At 38.1% G+C, this 21,582-nt stretch overlaps 1 non-coding gene across 1 annotated transcript; it reads right to left on the reverse strand.

The window, feature by feature from the left end:
- Positions 1-21,144: 21,144 nt before the first annotated feature.
- Positions 21,145-21,248, reverse strand: LOC148562314 (small nucleolar RNA R71). The gene has a single exon (XR_015886504.1). It is a non-coding gene; the product is annotated as a small nucleolar RNA R71 (small nucleolar RNA).
- Positions 21,249-21,582: the final 334 nt, after the last annotated feature.

A 21,582-nucleotide genomic window follows, 5' to 3' on the forward strand; every position in this document is an offset into this window, starting at 1 on the left:
CCCGTCATTTCTAACAAAATTTTGTAGGTAAAAACTCTAAACTCGTACTCCAGTTTCCTGCCCTAGCAATTTTACATTTTTTGTTCTAGTTCTTGAGTAGATTTTGTAATTTTGTTTATTTAGGGGTGATCTAGCATTGGAATATTATTGAATTTTGCCCCTAACCTTGTTTGGTAAGGTAAGTCTCTTCAACTCTTGTAGTTGATATTTTGGGTTATCCCTAGTGATATTTTTGTATATTATATGATGTTAGATTGAGTATGGTGTTTATTGGAGTGAGCTTGATAGTTTTGGAGCTTTGAGTTTGAGCTTGGTTGTTTGAGTTGCATGGGAATCTGCCAAGGTATGATTTTGGTTTCCTTTATGTAATATGTAATGTTTCTAGAAACTTAGGCTAGAGAACCATATGATAGGATTAAATTGGATATGTGGTTGTTTAAACTATGTTTGTGGTATATGCATGATGATGGAGATTGAGAAAAATGTATATATTGAGGTATGGTTGTGGTGGATTCTAATATGATGATGGATTGATGTTAATTGTTGGTGGTTATTGATTTTTTTGGGTGATGGTGATTGTTGGAGATTATTGGTGTTGATGATATTTGATGATTATTGATGTTTGTGATGATGTTGATGGACTGGGATAGTGATTGTTTAGGTTTGATCATGAATGTTAATGATGATAATGAGTATGGAATATTGTGGCTGGTATTGTTAACAATTGGTGGTGATGGTAAGCTTTTATTTCGATTGAGTTGAGGAAGCGAGGAGGTTAATAAAAATCTAAGTAAGTTAGTGAGGATTAAATGATTTTAATAGTGAATGATGGGAGATGGTTGAGAAATATTAGTATAAGGATTTGTGTTGGTTTTGGGTGTATTTGTTTTGGTTTAGATTTGAAGTTTTTGAAACTAGAGAATTTTGTTGAATTTGGTAAAAACCAGTTTTTGGTGAACTTTGAGGGATCATAACTTGAGCTTCTCTTTTTGAAATTGGTTGAAATTTATCTTAAATCAAAGTTCATTTAAAGATCTTTAAATTGATATAAAGTTTGAGAAAAACAGAATTTTGTAGAGGAACTTATGAATGTTTAAAGTTTGGTGTTTAATGTAAAATCTGGTCAAACCGTAATTAATTAAATAATAAATCAAATATGAGCGAACATGGTTAGAAAATTTAGCAATCAGAATTTGATAATTTAAATATGATATTTCGATTCATTTGATTTTTCTGAGTCGAAAAACATAGTTTTCTGCGTAAAAACGCGTAGTAAAAACTTAAAAGTTGTAATTGAGAAGGTAAAAATAATTAAACGCACATTTAAAACGCTAATCTTAAAGGTTTTGCCCCAAAAATGGGACAAACGGGCCATATATGTGAACTGAGCCCAAGTTGGGCCCAAGCCCAACATATATAAACCCTAACTTAAAGCCATTCAGCCACCATAATTCTCATTTCGTGTGTTTGTTGCTGAATTGAAAAGAGTGAGATGAGAAGAGAGAAACCCTAGCTCCCTAATACTTCAAATCACCATAACTTGAGCTACGAAGCTCCAATCGATGAGCCGTTTGTGGCCACACATCGCTCTTCTCGTCCTTTTCGATTCTATCTAGGTATTGTAGTGATTATTTCTTTCTACTCTACCCAATTTTAATTTTTCCTCTGAAAACGTGTTTTGGCTTTGGGTTTGAGAAATCTTGTGATTTTGGTTGTTTAGGGGTACTTTAGTATGAGCTATTCATGAGTTTCATCAACTATTTTCATTGGTTAAGGTAATAATCCTCCAACCCTTGTGATTTATGAGATTTTGTAAATCCTAGAGTAATATATATATGAAATTGGTTATGTTAGTGTTGTTGGGTGAGTTTGGCATACTTTGAGAACTTGAATTGGGTGGTGGAACTCTTGGTGAAGCTTGGAGCTACTGCTTGGTGGAAAATTTACAAGGAAGGATCAAATTGTTGTACCACAAGAGGTACGGTTTAAGTTTCATTTAAGTACTGTGTGGTGTCATATGAATTTCTAGGCTAGATGCCCCTAAGATTAGGTTTGGATTGTGAGCCTTGATTGGAATTTATGTGTATAGATATTATGATGTGGAAATAAATTATTTGAAATGATATTTGTGTGAATGGGTATATTTGGTATGTTGTGAAATTGAGAAATTGGATAATGATGATATGTTAATGAATTTCTTATGTTAAATTGAATGTACGTTGGGCCTGAGGCCGTGAACTTTGGGCCGGAGGCCGGAAGAGGTAAGGAATATGAGTTGATGTGTGTATTGTGTGATGATATAAGAAATGCGATGGATTTTAGATATTGAATGTGTGAATAATTGGGTTAATTATTGAATAATAAGGTTTGAAGAATTGAGGTGATGTGGAATTTGATAGTTTTAGGTAAAATTATGTAGATGAGGTAGGTTTGGATTTGGTTGAGTGTAAATATATGAATGTGGTTGGGTTGTGGTCAATTTGATGAGTGAAAATGAATTTGGCTTGTGAACCTTGGAAAAATTGGAGATTTCTGTTTTTAGGTAAAAAAAAAACTTATTTTTGACCAACTTCGGCGGTTCATAACTCAGACCTCAGAGTTGGAAATTCTTCAAAGTTAGATTTTTATGAAAGTTCATTCAACGATCTTTCCAATGGTTCAAGAATGGTTGAAAAAAAATTTTATAGAAAAAGTTATGAAGCTTTGAAAATTGGGATCAAAAATTGGTTTTTAACACTTAGCAGCTTTTTGGTGCTGCTGCATTGTATGCGTACGCATACATCCTACACGCGCACGCAATGGGCAAAAATGTGCACCCACACGTACGCGTGGCCCTCGCATACGCATGGATCGAGAGTTTTGCGTACGCAAATTTCCTCGTACGCGACCAGTCGTTTCTGCCTGGTTCGCATACGTACACAAGGAGGTCTATGCGTACGCATCTTGGTCCAAATGCGCATCCACGCGTACGCGTGACCCAGAATTTTAGGCGCTCACGCGTACGCGTGACCTATGCATAGGCGTGACCCTGTTTTCAACAAATATGAGTTTTTGATTTTAAAACCAAATTTTGAACTTCTAAGCCCTAGTTTCATTCTTTTAGTCCTGAATTGGAATGGTATGCCTAGTAATGAGAAGAAGCTAGGAAAGGTGATAACTTGGGGATGAAATAAGGGGAAAATTGATGATGAATCGTAAAAATAATGATGATTATGAGATGGTTAGCGAGAGTGATGATGATGATGATGATGAAATTATTAATGGGAAGGATGATGGTTATGAGACTAACAAAGAGAAATGATGATGATTATGAGATTGTTAATGAAAGGGATAACGATTATGAGATTGATGTTAAATATGATCCTGATTTATGATACACCTGCCTGGGTAGATGCAGTGGAGTGATTCTGCTTGCTCTGGGACATAGTGAGATATACCTGCCTGGGTAGATACATTGGAGTGATTCTACTTGCTCCGGGTATGGTTTGAGACTCCTAGGGTAGATGCAGTGGTTAGCCCCCACTTGCTCCAAGTTGAGGTTGATTTAAGGTATGTGAAACTATCTGAGTTTCGAATTTTCTTGGGTAGATGCAGTGGGTCGGCTCCACTTGCTCCAGGTTGAGATCCGAGATTCTGTTGACCCTGCGTCGTAAGATGTGGCCGGACACTTAGAACTTTCCAGATGAGCTCTTCCCCATGGATATTTTATTTTATTGGTTATGATTTTGTGCTTGGGGATGCGCGCTCGCAGGGACTGTCCAATGGTTAGCTACCAGGACATGTCGGGTTGGCTTTATAACCGACAGATTATATCATCAACCATAGGGCAGACATTCATCATTTGCATATGTTTGACTTGTTTGGGTTTTGCCTATTTGTTTTGGATTGTTGAATCCCATATGCTATGTTACCTGACTATATGCTACTTGTTCTACTTGTACATTAATTGTGTATGACTTGTCTATATTACTTGTGTTTGTACAATTGAGAAGTCCCTCATGCTGGTGTCGGTTGACGCTGAGGGCTGTTCTTGTTGAGAAGACTTGATGGTATGATTGAATTATGATGATGGTTAATAAATGAGATAATTCGAGAACCCTGGGTAGACGCAATAAAGTGAATTCACTTGCTCCAGGTAGAGACTGAGATAAATGATATTTAGATGCTGAGTTCGAGTTTTACTAGTTATGGTTTGTGGTGCGCGTGTACGCAAAACCCACACTATTTCGTATAGCAGCAGTACCAGCAAGTGTATTGTGTCATCCAAGTAATACCTGAGCGAGTCAGGGTCGATCCCATGAGGATTATGGCTTGAAGCAAGCTATGGTTGTCTTGCAGGTCTTAGTCAGGCGGAATCAAAAGTTCGTTGATTGTATGTTGATTGATTAAATGTCATAAATGTTGAAAGGGGTAAAACCAATTGGATTAGCTATTAGGAATTATATGCTGGGAATAGAGTTGAGAGTTGGAGTTGCTTTGTCTTTCTGGATTAACTCTGGTACTACTGTCTTCCTTGCTTGTGAATGATCTTCTTCTATGGCAGGCTATAAGTGATCATAGCCAGTGCCCGTGGTCATTAATCTCCTCTACTACAGGTTGAACACGGTCATGGCCATTGGCCGTGGTTACTCAATCTGACGAAGGGTCAAGCGCATAGCAATCCATTCTCTTGGCGATCCTACTCAAAACGCCACAAACAAGGTCGAATCTTCCGGATCAGAGAACATTGCTTCGTTGGATTCTAGCCTATAACGCTAACGTTAGGATTTTTTCCAATAAAGAATTTCATAAAAACATTCGCGTTGTAGATATAGTCTCTAAACCGACAGAAATCCCTTCGTACAAACGTTTTGGTTGTCACAAGTAACAAACCCCTTTAAAATTGATAACCGAGTATTTAAACCTCGGGTCGTCTTCTCAAGGAATTGTAGGGAAGTATGTTCTTATTATTGGTTATGAAGATTATAAATTGGGGGTTTTGGAAGTAAGGAGGGAATATGTTATATGACAAGTAAAATAAAATAATAATAATAAAATCTCTTGGCAAGGTATAAGAAATTGGAAGTCTAGACTTAGTTATCCTTATGAATAATAATAAAAGTTGAATCTTAATTCCACTTAGTTGACCTTTACTAAAGCAAAGGAAAGTCAAGGGACAAATTGGTTTGATCTTCGAATCCTATTTATTTCCTAAGAAAAGATTGGGATTATTGAAGTTTAACTCAATTGGCAAGATAGCAATTATCAATTATGCTGTTGAATTGGATAACTCCTGAGTTACTGATTTCTTAACCAAAACCAAAAGGGAAAAAGTAAATCTACTGGAATAAAAATGCCTTCAGATGGGAAGCAATAATCATGTAAATAAAAGAAAGCAATAATAACTGAAATACCTCAAATAATATTAATTCAAAGAAAATCATAACGTGAATGTAGCATAAGCCAAATAGGCAACATAACTAGTATAAGCATTAAAGTATCTGAAAGTAAGAGATAAATATAAAGTAAAAGAACATTGAACCTGGGATTGAGAGTCACTCCTAAAACTAAGAGAAGTCCTAAATCCAAAGAGGGAGGAGAGAACCTCTCTCTCTAAAAACTACATCTACTCCTAAAATTGTGAATGTGAAAGCCTGTCTATGAATGGATGCAATCCCCCACTTTATAGCCTCTAATCTGTGTTTTCTGGGCCGCGAACTGGGTCGAAAACAGCCCGGAAATCGCTGGAGAAGAATTCAAACACGCTGATTTCCGTCACTGCGACGCGGCCGCATAGAGCACTCAGTCGCGTCGCCTAGCGTCAGGAAAACTATGGCATATTATATATCAAATCGAAGCCTCGGACGTTAGCTTTCCAACGCAACTAGAACCGCATCGTTTGGACCTCTGTAGCTAACGTTATAGTCGTTTGAGTGCGAAGAGGTCAGGCTGGACAGCTTAGCAATTTCTCCAACTTCTTGTATTCCTTCCACTTTTGCATGCTTCTTTTCCATCCTCCAAGCCATTCCTGCCCTATAATCTCTGAAAGCACTTAACACACATATCAAGGCATCTAATGGTAATAAGAGAGGATTAATAATAAGCAATTATAAGATCAAAGAAGCATTTTTCAATCATAGCACAAAATCAGGAAGGAAATATAAAACCATGCAAATATTATGAATAAGTGGGTAAAGAGTTGATAAAATCCACTCAATTGAGCACAAGATAAACCATAAAATAGTGGTTTATCAACCTCCCCACACTTAAACACTAGCATGTCCTCATGCTAAACTCAAGAGAAGCTATAAAGGAATGAAGAGGAGAATGTATGAAATGCAACCTATCTGTATGAATGCAACTACATGCAAAATGTTTCTACCTACTTGGTCAAAATTAAATAAGCTTTTCAAGACAAACATAAATCAGACTTCACTAATTCAAATTATACAATAAAAGACAAGTGAACTTGTAAGAAGATAGCTCATGAAAGCAGGGAACATAGAATCATGCACTGAACCCTCACTGGTAGTGTATATCACTCTAACTCTCAAGTGTTTAGGGTCAATCACTCTGCTCTCCTCTAATCATGCTTTCTAAACTTTGTTCTTCATCTCACCAATCAACAAATATTTAGCATACAAATGCAAACATCATGAGGTCTTTTTCAAGGTTGTAATGGGGCTAAGGTAAGGGTAAAGGTATATATATGGCTAAGTGAGCTTTATAATTTGAATCTTTAATTAACTTAAGCTTTCACCTAACATACATATACTCTATATAACTTTAAATCATACCTAGCTACCCATAATTCCCACTTTTGTATGATTCCCATACTCATGTACCAAATTTTTGATATTTCTTTACTTTGTCACATGTGCATTGATATTTTCATTAACTTAGCATTGGGGTAATTTTGTCCCCTTATTTATTTGCTTATTTTTTTATTTTTATTTTTTTATTTTTATTTTTTTATTTTATTTTTTTTGTAGAGAAATAAACATAACTTATCAATACACATGGATTTTCTATTATTTTTCTATTTTGGTTTTTCATGAGTAGGTTCCCAAATTCTTAATATTCTAATAAATTAGAAATATGTTACATTCCTTTATTAACCTATGTTCCCACAATTTCCCCACACTTAGTTGATACACAATCTCTATCTTAAGGTAACCAAAGATTCAATTGGGATAATTAATTTATTTTTCGCTTAAGGCTAGTGATGTGGTAAAATATAGAACAAATGGGGATTAAAAGGCTCAAAGTGGCTGACAAGGGTGATTTAAAGGGTAGGCTTATTTGGGATAAGTGAGCTAAAATCAAATAATGGCCTCAATCATATGCAAGCATGTAAATACACTAAATAATGGACATATAGATTGGAATAAAATATAGATTAAAATCATAGAGAAGAAAACACACAAGAATAAAAATTTATGGTTAAATAATGTAACCATATAAATAAGCTCAAATCTCACAGGTTGTGTTCTTTAGCTCAAAAACCATGTTCCAAATACAACTTCAAGCAAATTTAACAAAAATTTTTCAATTTAAATTAGTGAAATACTATAAAAATTTCTTAAAAAAGAAAATATTACTTCAACCAAGTAGTAACTAAATGCACAAAATCAAATAAACATGCAATTAAATATGCAAATGCAACAACTAATTTAACAAAGAAAATTTAAACATTGGTGTTGAAACAGAAAGGTACTAACCTATGGAGATCGGTATCGACCTCCCCACACTTAAAGATTGCATTGTCCTCGGTGCATGCAGAGATTTGCAGGTGGACGGGTTGTTTCAGCTGTTGCTTTTCTCTAAGGAATGTGCAGATGGACTTATCTGGCTCCCCATGTAAACGTCTTCCGGTTCCCTTCCGGGTGGCCATCCTGAAAGAAAAAGGGAAGAAAGGTAACCCAATAATAAAGATAAGAAAATAAATGAAGTAAGGTTGGGTTAATGCCAAATGATAAGGGTCTCATTTACATGGTAGCTACAACATGCAAGTGAGAAAACAATAGAAGCCATGGCATGCCAGTGGTGCAGAATATGCAGCAAAGGGGAGGTGTGTGGGTAATGAAAATATCAATATAAGTTCATGTCAATGCAAGTGAATGTGCAAGTATCATAAAAAAATTAGCATTGATTTAAATAATGTTACCCAATCAGAATAAAACAAGTCATAAGCACTAAGATAATACCAGAAAAGATGTAACAGTTGAATAAGAACATTTGAACACCAATGGTAAAATAATAAATTTAGAAAAAATAAAAATATATAATGAATGAAAGTATGCAAATAAATAAAATAAAATAAAAGATAAGAAGAATGAGAAGGGAAAGAAATAAAGTAAGAAAGAAAGAAGAAAGAAGAAAAGATAGAAGAAATTAGGATTAGAGAAGAAAAGATAAGAAAATTGGCACTAATCTGGATAGGTTCTGCGACGCTGGCGACGCGGTCGCGTGGGTGACGCGGTCGCGTGGTGCGCAATAAGGTCAGGCGACGCGGACGCGTGGGGCACGCGATCGCGTGACTTGATTTGTGCTAGTGGCGCGAGTGCAGCCTCGCGGTCGCACAACTCTCTGTTCGAAACTTGGTATTGCCAAAATCCAAGGTGACGCGGTCGCGTGGTCGACGCGATCGCGCGGGTGGCCTTATTTCCAGTATGACGCGGACGCGTGGGTGACGCGTTCGCATGGCAGGGCTTGTGCTGCTAGCACGGGTCCAGCCCAATTCCAGCTCAACTTTCGGCCATACACCCTTGCTACGTCGATTTACAGGGCCACGCGGTCGTGTGGGTGACGCGGATGCGTGGGGAAGCTATTTTGCAAATGACGCGGCCGCATCAGCGACGTGGTCGCGTGGATCAATTTGTGCCATTAGCGCGCCTCCAGCCACGCTTTCGCGTGACTCTCTGTTCAACATCATTTTCTTCCAAATGCACATACGACGCGGACGCGTCGGCGACGCTATCGCGTCGACGTGCGAAAATCCCTTTTTTTTTTAATGCAATATGCAGAATGCAATGCTTAATGTGAATGCTATGAAAATTTTCAGGTTCAATGAAAATTAAAATAAAATAAAAACAAACAGCATGAAATAAAATTGAAAAAGAAACGATCATACCATGGTGGGTTGTCTCCCACCTAGCACTTTTAGTTAAAGTCCTTAAGTTGGACATTTGATGAGCTTCCTGTTATGGTAGCTTGTGTTTGAACTCATCCAGGAATCTCCACCAATGTTTGTAATTCCAATAGCCTCCGGGATCCCAAACTAGGCACGTAAAGCCTTTGAGCAGCTTCAAACAGATTCTTAGGCTCCCGGGGTGTTGGATGTCAGAGCAGATTCCAGGATCCCAAACCTTGCTTTTGCACCCGTCTTCTTGTTGATCATCATGATTCCATCTGGGTGACAAGCAATCTGAATTCTCACTAAAGTGGCCAGCCAACCAACTTCCTAGACCCATTCAGTTGAGCGCTACACCAACCTTTGCGTTTAAACTTAAAGCTTCCAACCATAATGAACCTTGCAGGACAATTCTTACCACTGACCATCTTTCTCTTACTCTTAATGCCACAAAGAGCTCTAAGTTGACCATCCGTCTCCAGTAGCCCATATTCAAGTGGAATTAGAAAGCTAAGGGATATGAATTTTACCCACTTGAATGTTGTGAAGGATGATGGCAACTTAGGGGGAGGTGTTTTTAATGAAATTGCAAGCTCCACTTCCTTGTGCTCTTCTCTGATAATTACCACCTCTTTGCAAGCTTCTTCAATTTCAACCTCTTCCTCTTGGTAGCTTTCTTCCAATTCAATCACCTCTTCATTGCTTTCCAAGGGCATGGGAGGTTGTGCTTCTTCTTCTTGAATCTCCATCTCTTGATCAACCTCTTCCAAGTCTTCAACTGTGATATGCCTTGGAGGTTGTACACCCTCCTCAGCATCAATTTCAATCGCCTTGGAAGGAGGTTTTATAACCTGACTTTCCCATGGAGGTTCAGCATCTCCTAAGTCTTCAACCACTTCTTCCTCTGCAACTATTATGGCTTCCTCCACTTGTTCCAATACAAAGCCATGTTCCTCATTGTCCACCGAAGTTTCTAGTGTTTCCTTCATGCTTTGCTCTTCTTTTGATTCTCCACATGTAGCCATGGGAGTTCTTTGAGTGCTCAGATATTGGGAAGCTATTATATTTATTAACTCGCCGAAGGCGGCCGCGAAATTTTGCACACTCTTATTCATCATTTCTTGCCTTTGAAGAATAACATGAAGTCTGTCATCCATTGAAGGTTGGGGTAGATGTGAGGATTCATTGGTTGGGAGAGAGGGTTCATAATAGGAAGGTGGTTCATCTTGATAATGATATGGAGATGGTGAATATTAAGGTGCTGGTTCATGAGAGTAGTTGTGTTAGAAAGGTGGTGGTTCTGTGTATGGTTCATTTGGCTCATAAGGTGGTTGGTATGGTGGATACGGGTTAGGGTCATATGGAGGTGAATGGTTGTAGGTGGCTTGTGAGTATGGCAGTTCAAAGCTGTGTTGATAGTCCATTGGAGGTGGTTGTTGCCATGAGGGTTGATCAAATCCTTGCGGCTCCTCCCATCTTTGATTGTTCCAACCTTGATGCCTGTTCTCATTGTAATTTCTTCTTCCTGCAACATAATTGTAACCAGACTCATAGCCAAGAGAGTTTATAGTAGTGAGAGAAAATAAAAACAAAAACTAAAAAGAAAATATTTTGAAAAAGAGATTATTTTTTTTTAAAAAAATTGAATTTTGAAAAATAAGATAAGATAAGATAAAAGTTTTAAAATAAAAATCTGAAAATTTTTTTTAAAATATTTACAATAACCAATAATAAGGCACACGTTTGCAATTCCCCGGCAACGGCGCCATTTTGACGTTAGGATTTTTGCTAGTAAAGAATTTCATAAAAACATTCGCGTTGTAGATATAGTCTCTAAACCGACAGAAATCCCTTCGTACAAACGTTTTGTTGTCACAAGTAACAAACCCCTTTAAAATTGATAACCGAGTATTTAAACCTCGGGTCGTCTTCTCAAGGAATTGCAAGGAAGTATGTTCTTATTATTGGTTATGAAGATTGTAAATTCGGGGTTTGGTAGTAAAGAGGGAATATGTTATATGACAAGTAAAATAAAATAATAATAATAAAATCTCTTGGCAAGGTATAAGAAATTGGAAGTCCAGACTTAGTTATCCTTATGAATAATAATGAAAGTTGAATCTTAATTCCACTTAGTTGACCTTTACTAAAGCAAAGGAAAGTCAAGGGACAAATTGGTTTGATCTTCGAATCCTATTTATTTCCTAAGAAAAGATTGGGATTATTGAAGTTCAACTCAATTGGCAAGATAGCAATTATCAATTATGCTGTTGAATTGGATAACTCCTGAGTTACTGATTTCTTAACCAAAACCAAAAGGGGAAAAGTAAATCTACTGGAATAAAAATGCATTCAGATGGGAAGCAATAATCATGTAAATAAAAGAAAGCAATAATAACTGAAATACCTCAAATAATATTAATTCAAAGAAAATCATAACGTGAATGTAGCATAAGCCAAATAGGCAACATAACTAGTATAAGCATTAAAGTATCTGAAAGTAAGAGATAAATATAAAGTAAAAGAACATTGAACCTGGGATTGAGAGTCACTCCTAAAACTAAGAGAAGTCCTAAATCCTAAGAGAGAGGAGAGAACCTCTCTCTCTAAAAACTACATCTACTCCTAAAATTGTGAATATGAAAGCCTGTCTATGAATGGATGTAATCCCCCACTTTATAGCCTCTAATCTGTGTTTTCTGGGCCGCGAACTGGGTCGAAAATAGCCCGAAAATCGCTGGAGAAGAATTCAAACACGCTGATTTCCGTCACTGCAACGCAGCCGCATGGAGCACGCAGTCGCGTCTCCTAGCATCAGGGAAACTATGGCATATTATATATCAAATGGAAGCCTCGGACGTTAGCTTTCCAACGCTACTGGAACCGCGTCGTTTGGACCTCTGTAGCTAAAGTTATAGCTGTTTGAGTGCGAAGAGGTCAGGCTGGACAGCTTAGCAATTTCTCCAACTTCTTGTATTCCTTCCACTTTTGCATGCTTCTTTTCCATCCTCCAAGCCATTCCTGCCCTATAATCTCTGAAAGCACTTAACACACATATCAAGGCATCTAATGGTAATAAGAGAGGATCAATAATAAGCAATTATAAGATCAAAGAAGCATGTTTTCAATCATAGCACAAAATCAGGAAGGAAATATAAAACCATGCAAATATTATGAATAAGTGGGTAAAGAGTTGATAAAATCCACTCAATTAAGCACAAGATAAACCATTAGTGGTTTATCAAACGCGGAGACCCTAATCTCCTAGGAAATCGGCTGAACTGGTGTCTCGAGAAGTCCCCAATGAAATCGTGAATTAACCGTCTGAGAGATGTATAAACATAGCTATTGGCTCGTGCTTTTCTTCCAAGTACTTACACGAACCCAAGTAGACCCGGGTGTTTGTCAGGCATGTCCATCTTGATGTGATGAATAGAGCTAATTTATCAGATCATCCTGCTCACCACTATGAAGATCGGAATATACATCTTAGAGATAGATCAGACACGGATCGAAGAAGAAACAATAGTACTTTTATTAATTCATGAGACTCAGCAGAGCTCCTCCCCTCAACCTAGGAGGTTTAGAAACTCATACTGAAAGTAAAAACAAAGTAAAAAAGAAAATAGGGCTGAATGGTGTATGATCTGTTCAAAAATCATGTAAAATACACTTTAAATACTAAACAGATAACTAGTAAGGGTAAAACAATCTTTTTAGTGCTAAAATTCCCTTCTGGGGACCACTTGGTGAGTGTTTGGGCTGAGTTTTGATGAGATCCACGTGCTATGAGGTCTCTTGGGCATGAAACGCCAGCTAGGGGGTCCTCTTTGGGCCTTTAGATGATGGGCTCTACTCTTTGGATGCTGGATGCCTGGAAGGGGGGCAGGAAGCTGGCGTTGGATGCCATTTTTAGGCCTTATAATCCGAAGCAAAGTATGGACTATTATATTGCTAGAAATCTTTGAAAAGCTCTTTGGGTGCTTTGAGGTCATTTCAGCTCATTTCTAGCCCTAAACTAATGTGCATTTCAGCTCATTTTTAGCCCTAAACCAAGAAAGGGGTGCTGCTGAAGTGAGAAGAGTGGAGGTGAGGGTTTGCACTATTCACCTTCTTCTTCTGTTGGCCATAGCTTGAGCTACGGAGCTCTGATTCACAAGCTGTTTGAGGCCATGTGAAGTTCTTGCTGAGCCCATCATTTCTAACTAAGCTTTTTCGGAAAGAACTCTAAACTCATGCTCCAGTTTTCTACCCTAGCATTTTTGTATTTTTTATTTTAGTTCTTGAGTAGATTTTGTGATTTTGATTATTAGGAGTGATCTAGCATTGGAATATTGTTGGGTTTTGCCGCTAATCTCGTTGGGTAAGGTAAGTCTCTTCAAACTCTTGTGGTTTGATGTTTTGGGTTAGCCCTAGTGATGTTTTTGTTTGTTATATGATGTTAGATTGAGGTATGGTGTTTGTTGGAGTGAGCTTCATGGTTTTGCAGCTTTGAGTTTGAGCTTGATATTTTGAGTTGTATGAAAATCGGTCAAGGTAAGGTTTCGGTTTCCTTTATGTAATATGTAATGTTTCTGGAAACTTAGGCTAGTGAACCATAGGATAGGATTGAATTGGATATGTGGTTGTTTGAACTATGTTTATGGTATATGCATGATGATGGAAATTGAATAAAATGTATATGTTGAGGTATGATTGTGGTGGATTCTAATATGATGATGGATTGATGTTAATTGTTGGTGGTTATTAATTTTTGTGGGTGATGGTGATTGTTGGAGATTATTCGTGTTGATGATATTTGATTATTATTGATGTTTATGATGATGTTGATGGACTGGGATAGTGATTGTTTATGTTTGATTATGAATGTTAATGATGACAATGAGTATGGAATATTGTGGTTGGTGCTGTTAACAATTGGTGGTGATGGTGAGCTTGGATTTTGATTGAGTTGAGGAAGCGAGGAGGTTGAAATCTAAGTAAGTTAGTGAGGATTAAATGGCTTTAACAGTAAATGATGGGATATGGTTGAGAAATATTGGTATCAAGATTTGTGTTGATTTTGGCTGTATTTGTTTTGGTTTTGATTTGAAGTTTTAGAAACTAGAGAATTTTGTTGAATTTGGTAAAAACCAGTTTTTGATGAACTTTGAGGGATCATAACTTGAACTTCTGTTTTCGAAATTGGTTGAAATTTATTTTAAATCAAAGTTCATTTAAATATCTTTAAATTGATATAAAGTTTGAGAAAAATAGAATTTTGTACAGGAAGTTATGAATATTTAAAATTTTGGTGTTTACAACGGATTTCTGCAACCTTATAGAATTTTGCAAATTTGGGATGGCATGCAAACGCGGGCACTCCCATACGTGGGCGTGCGTCTCCGCCAGGCTCTCATGCGTACGTGGCCCTATGCATGCATACGCGGACGTATTGTATGCGTATGCAGGCATACTTTTTTTAACCCTATGTGTATGCATGGCAGGGGTGTGCGTACACATAGTCCCTGTTTTGTTTAAAAATGATTTTTCTTCATTTTTCAAGGGTTCTCTAGCTTTCCAAACTTCTTTATCTAATGTTTAAGATTGCTAACTAGTAATTAGACCTTAAAACTAATAGAGATGGGTTAGTAAGCCGAATTAGTAATTTTCTGTATGAGTTTAGAAGACAAAGACTTAGACTTCTGAAGTTGTGGGTGAACTAGTGAAGTGTTTTATTGGCAATGGTTTGAGAACTTGTGAGTGGATGGTAACTTGTGGAATTAAGAACTGATGATGGTTATGATGAGCTTGATAGATGTTGAAGGAGAATGTGTCAGGCAGTATATCCTTGGAATGTTAAGACTTGATAATTGAAAGTCTATTGAGATGGGAAAATGGTGATGACAGATGATGATTTGAGGTTGTGGACTTCTTGGATGTGGACAGTGTGCCAGGCACTATATCCTTGGAATTATACTGTGCCAGGCACTATATTCCTGAAACGATTTATGATGAACCATATGTTATTGTTGTTTTCCTTTTCTGCCGCAAAAGTGTACCAGGCACTATATCCTTGGAGCATGCAAGTGTGCCAAGCACTATTTCCACATAACGATACAAAAGCGTGTCAGGCGCTATATCCTCGGACGTGGCAGAAAGGCGACATCCGAAAGGATGTGTCGAGTTGGCATTCATGGACCGACAAGTGATATCACGAGCCAATAGGTAAGGCATTGATCATATGCATCTCTTATATGCTTGTTTGCTTTGATTGCTTGCAATTTCCCTAAATGTATAATATGCCTATGATGCACGGAAAACTTGTCTCTCAACAAATCTCCCTTCGGCAAGTGTACCGAACTGTCGTCAAGTAATAACTCACAAAAGAGTGAGGTGGAATCCCACAGAGATTAACGGATTAAGCAATCAATGGTTAATTGATTATCCTAGTTAGACGAATCAGATTGGAGTGATAAGCAACAAGGGAATGTAAATGGCATAAAAGTAAAGAAAGCAATAAAGTGCAGAAAAGTAAAATGGCAAGAAAAGTAAATGTAAGAACTAAAAATAAAATGAACATTAGGATCAAGAGATATTGCAATCCTCCAGATCAAGTTCATTCTCATCTCTTCCTCAATCAATGCATTCATTGATCTCCTTGGCAATCTTAAGTGATCGAATTACAATTCCTTGTAATTCGATCTCTCAAATCTTGATCAATAGCCAATTCCTTGGTCAATTGCTCATGAGAAGAGATGAAGTATGGTCACTGATTATACCACATGCATTTCCCAAATCAAGTGTTGGAAGGATTATAGTCACATATCCATCCACACCCAATTTGGTCCAGGATGAGAAAGCATTTCTAGCATGATCTCTTCATTCCTCTTTCAAGGTTCAGAAGAGATCCAAGTATGAATAGTTTCTTTTCCAAGATAACTACCCAATTGGATGAAGATCGAAAGCCCTCTAGTAAAATCAAGAGGAAAGAAAGAAGAAGAAGAATAAGAACTACACTTAATCCATTGAATCACAATAGAGCTCTCTAACCCAATGTAAAGAGTTAGTTGATCATTGCTCTACAAAAATAGAAAAGAAAGAAAGTGCAGAAAAGTAAAGATGAAGATTCAAACTGAAATTGAAAATTCAACATTCATAAATGAAAATTACAACTAAAAGAAAGAGAAGGAAAAGTGTGTGAGGGGAGGGAGTCCGAAGACCCCTCTTCAATCCCCCATTCCAGGATCCAGAATCCTCCCCGATTGCTTTCAATGTAAAGACTAAGGCCTTTATATAGACTCTCCTAAATTACAAAATGAAATTAAAAACAAATTACAATTAAATGAAATTTCCTATTCTAGATGCTTCTTGTGGTCTTGATTGGTTGACAATTGTGGGCTTGCTTGCTTGAGCTTTGAAGTGGACTTGAGAGAGAGTGAGTCAAGTTGAGGTCCAGGTGCAAAAGTTAGTGCTAAAGTTAGCCACACTAACGCTACAAGTGTAGCGTTAGTGCTAAAGTTATTGTGGCTAACGTTGCACTTGCTGCCCAGTTGGTGTTTTTGGGGCTTAAAAGATGCCTCTTGTTTGTGCTCCAATTTCATGCCCACTATAGAGTATTATATATCGTTGGAAAGCTCTGAATGTCAGCTTTCTAACGCAATTAGAATCACCTCAATTGAACCTTTGTATCTCAAGTTATGCTCCTTTGAAGTGGACATGATCACTGGCATAGTTGCGTGCGTTACTGGAAAACTTGAGTGCCGATAACGCTAGCGATCAGGGCTTCATTATTGCCAGTTTCTGGAGCTTAAACTTAGTGTCCACCCTGTACTAATATATATTCTTCGAAAGTCCTGGATGTCTAGTTTCCAATGACTTTGGAATCACATCATTTGGAGCTCTATAACTCGAGTTACACTTCTTGGAAGGTGAAGAGGTCAGTTGGCCTTAATACAGGTTGATACCATATTCATCATTGCACTTTTGGGGTAGGTTTTCTCCCTTAAATTTAGTGTCAACCATGTAGTTCCATATATGCTTGGAAAGCTCTGGAATCCTACTTTCCAATGCCACTGTAATCACCTCATTTGGAGCTTTGTGGCTCAAGTTATGCATGTTTGAAGAAGGCATGGTCAGGCTGCCAGGTGGGACTTTTGCCCACGTTAACTACCACCACGTTAACTAAGTTAACGTGGGAGTTAATGTGGCTCATAGTGGCTTGTGTGGGCTCATTCCAACGTTAGTGACAATGTTGGGTGTCACTAACGTTGGCGATCACCTCCCTTCTTCACGTTAGCTTCCACGTTAACTAGGTTAACGTGGAAGTTAACATGGCTTATTGGGACTTGTGTGGGTTCCTTCCAACGTTAGTGACAATGTTTGGTGTCACTAACGTTGTCGACCACCTTGTTTCTTCACGTTAGCTTCCACCTTAACTAGGTTAACGTGGAAGTTAACGTGGCTTATTGGGACTTGTGTGGGTTCCTTCCAACGTTAGTGACAATGTTTGGTGTCACTAACGTTGTCGACCACCTTGTTTCTTCACGTTAGCTTCCACCTTAACTAGGTTAACGTGGGAGTTAACGTGGCTTATTGTGACTTGGCCAATGTTAGTGATAAAGTTGAATGTCACTAACGTTGGCTTCCCCTTTACTTCTTAACGTTAGAGGCCACGTTAACTAAGTTAACGTGACAACTAACGTGGCCACTTATGAGCTTTGTCCAACGTTAGTGATAATGTTAAGTGTCACTAACATTGGCTCCATTTCCTTTCTTCAAAGTTAATGCCACTAACTTTTCTCACTAACGTTGGGGCTTTCCTTCCTTCCACGTTAGTGCCCACGTTAGTGTAACTAACGTTGTGATGCCAAGGCATCATAGGCTAGTTTCACTAGCATTTTTCTGTTAGTTTTAGTTGTTTTATGCATTTTCTTGAGCTTAAAGTAACCAAAAATGGTTAAATGAAGAACAAAGTAATGAACCATCCAAACAATATGATTTTGATGCAAATTCCATGAGTTTTAGTTAGATTACTTAAATGCTATGAATGGAAGATTTCTCATGAAATTTTGCAAGACTTTGATGCAATTGTTTGGATGATTTCAGGGAAGAAGAGGCTAAGCAAGGAAGCAACAAAATCAATAAAGGAAGCTTGAATATCACATGTGGAGTTTAAGTTCCAGTTTAAGCCTAAACTGGAGCTTAAACGCCAAAATCATGAAGGATAAGAAATGCTGGGATTGAAGTTTAACCTCCAGTTTGACCTCAAACTGGAGGTTAAACGCCAGAATGAGTATGCCACCCAGGGAGGAGTTCCACGTTTAACCTCTAGTTTGACCTCAAACTGGAGGTTAAATGCCAGAACCAGGAAGAGTACCAGGGAGCCATTCCACGTTTAAGCTCCAGTTTGACTCAAACTGGAGCTTAAACGTGTTCGACAGCTTTTCTACTCCAGGGTTGCTCTCTCCATTTCCACGTTTAACCTCCAGTTTGACCTCAAACTGGAGGTTAAACGTGTTCGACACCTCCAGGGCCACCATTCTAAGCTTCCACGTTTAACCTCCAGTTTGACCTCAAACTGGAGGTTAAACGTGTTCGACCTCCAGTATGCCTCCACCCTTTTCCACGTTTAACCTCCAGTTTAACCTCAAACTGGAGGTTAAACGTGTTCGACCTCCAGGGCTGCCCTTCCATCTCCACGTTTAAGCTTCAGTTTAACCTTAAACTGAAGCTTAAACGTGTTCGACTACATGACTCTCCAGGGCTACCTTCTTCCATTTCCACGTTTAAGCTTCAGTTTAACCTTAAACTGAAGCTTAAACGTGCTTCTACAAAAGGCCTCACTGGAAGTGTCTGGCGTTTAAGCTGCAGTTTAAGCTTAAACTACAACTTAAACGCCACTCTTGGAAAAGGTTTCTGGGCCAAAAATATTGTGATTTAAGTTAGTCTTTGAGCACAAATATTAACTTAAACTTACTTTGGTATGAAACCCAATTGAATATCATGGTTTATGGGATTGGGCCTGAAGGATTGATGAGTTTGAAATCTCAATTTATTGAGTCATGTGTCATTATTTGATTATCACTAAGTTGGCTCAATAAATGTTACAGGATTTGGATCAACAACCTCATCAAGATTATGGATCATAAACCCAAGGCAAAAGGAAAGCAAGGAGAGGCCTCAAAGCCCAAGAAGCACAACTGAAGCTCAATATAGAAAGTGTATAAATAGGATAGAAGTTAAGTTAGATAGGACGTTTACTTTCACTTTTAGCTAGTTTTCCTTTCCTTTGTAATTGAATTCAGAGCTATGATTCACTAAACCCCCTTTCATTGGGTTAGGGAGCTCTATTGTAATTCAATGAATCAATAATAGTTTATCTTCTTCTTCAATCTTTTCTCTTGAATTTTGTTAGAAAGCTTCTCGATCTAATTCCATTGAGTAGTTGTCTTGGGAAAGAAACTACTCATACTTGGAATCCTTCGGAGCCTTGGGAAAGGAATGGAGGATTCATGCTAGAGAAGCTTTCTCACAGTGGATTGGATTGGGGTTTGGATGGATATTGTGACATGTAATCCTACCAAATTGTGGTTCATGAAATTGTGTGGTATAATCAGTGATCAAGCATCATCTCTTCTTATGAACATTTAAACCAAGGGATTGGGAATTTGTTTGTTTTTAGAGAGCATTGGTGAGCCAAGGAATTGGGATCCAATCATATAAGATTGCCAAGCAAAATTCAATGAACGCATTGGTTGAGGAAGAGATAAACATGTTTTGATTCGGAGATCTCAATATCTCCTATAACCCAATGAATTCCCCAATTCTGATTTCCACTTTTTCTTTACATCCTGCAATTAAATTCATGCAATCACCCCCATCCCCTTTAATTTCAGCAATTTAGTTTCTGCTCTTTAATTCATGCAATTTAAGATTCAGCCATTTTAATTTCTTGTCATTTACTTTTCCCGCCAATTTTACATTCCGCAATACTCATCTCAACCTTGATTCCGCTCAACTAGAACACACTTCTAATCCGAATTGCTCATTCAACCAATCCTTGTGGGATTCGACCTCACTCTATTGTGAGTTTTTACTTGACGATAACCGGTGCACTTGCCGGAAGGAATTTTGCCGATCGTGCAATTTCCTAAATCGTAGCATAACAAGTTTATGCGCATCAAGTTTATGGCGCCGTTGCCGGGGATTGGTTTTCGATTGACAATTCTCAAATTGGAAGCTAACTAGATTGAGCAATTTTCTCTTGCTTTGTTAATTCTGTTCAAGATACTTGTTGAATTTTAATTTCTGCACTTGGTTACATGCTTTCCTTCTTTACGCCTTTAAATTCATGCAACTAACTCACTGACTCACTAACTGTTTGAATTAATTCCTCAATTGAGCTAACCATACTCTTCCATTAACCAAGAGTATTTCACTTGTTTGTGTTTGAGCTGTGTTCTTGTATGACAGGTAGGAGAGGAGAGACATCAACTCCTCCATATACCGAACCAGAGAGGACCCTTCATAGACTTAGAAGGGAAGCAAGAGGGAAGAGAGTAGTGGGAGAAGAGGAATCTGAAGGAGAATCTGAGGACAATTTTGAGGAAGCTTTAGATCTCAACATGGATAGAGAAGTTCACAACCATGAGAGAGCTGATGGAAACGATGCCATTCCTGAGAGGAGGGTTCTTAGTTCATACATAAACCCAACCTCTGGGAATTGTGGTAGTAGCATCCAGAAACCACCCATTCAGGCCAACAATTTTGAGCTCAAGCCACAGCTAATATCACTTGTGGAAAATCATTGTTCCTTTGGAGGAAGTGCTAATGAAGACCCAAACCAACATCTCACAAAATTCCTGAGAATTTGTGACACTGTGAAGTCCAATGGAGTCCAGGAAGATGCCTATAAACTGCTTTTGTTCCCATTTTCACTTAGGGACAAAGCAGCTAAGTGGCTGGAATCATTCCCAAGGGGGAGTCTAACAACATGGGATGAGGTGGAAAGCAAGTTTCTGGCACGTTTCTACCCTCCACAAAAGGTCAATAGGCTTCGATCTGAGGTTCAGACTTTTAGACAACAAGATGGTGAAACTCTCTACGAGGCATGGGAGAGATTCAAGGACTTGACAAGGAAATGCCCACCAAACATGTTCCATGATTGGGTGCAACTGCACATCTTCTATGATGGGCTCTCTTATGAATCAAGGAAGGCTGTAGACCATTCATCAGGAGGTTCATTGAACAGGAAAAAGACTGTGGAAGAAGCCATTGAAGTGATCGAGACAGTGGCTGAGAATGAGTACTACTATGCATCAGAAAGGCACAACACTAAGGGAGTCATGGAGCTGAACCATGTTGATACAATTCTAGCCCAAAACAAGGTGTTTGCCAAGCAACTAGCAGAGCTTACCAGGCAATTAGAAACAAAGCAAGTGGCTGCAATACACACACAAGATCAAGAGGAAGTAGGCATTGAAGGAGGT

Source organism: Arachis ipaensis, chromosome B6 (assembly GCF_059453495.1).
Source record: "Arachis ipaensis isolate K30076 ecotype BB chromosome B6, ASM5945349v1, whole genome shotgun sequence".
Lineage (NCBI taxonomy): Eukaryota > Viridiplantae > Streptophyta > Magnoliopsida > Fabales > Fabaceae > Arachis > Arachis ipaensis.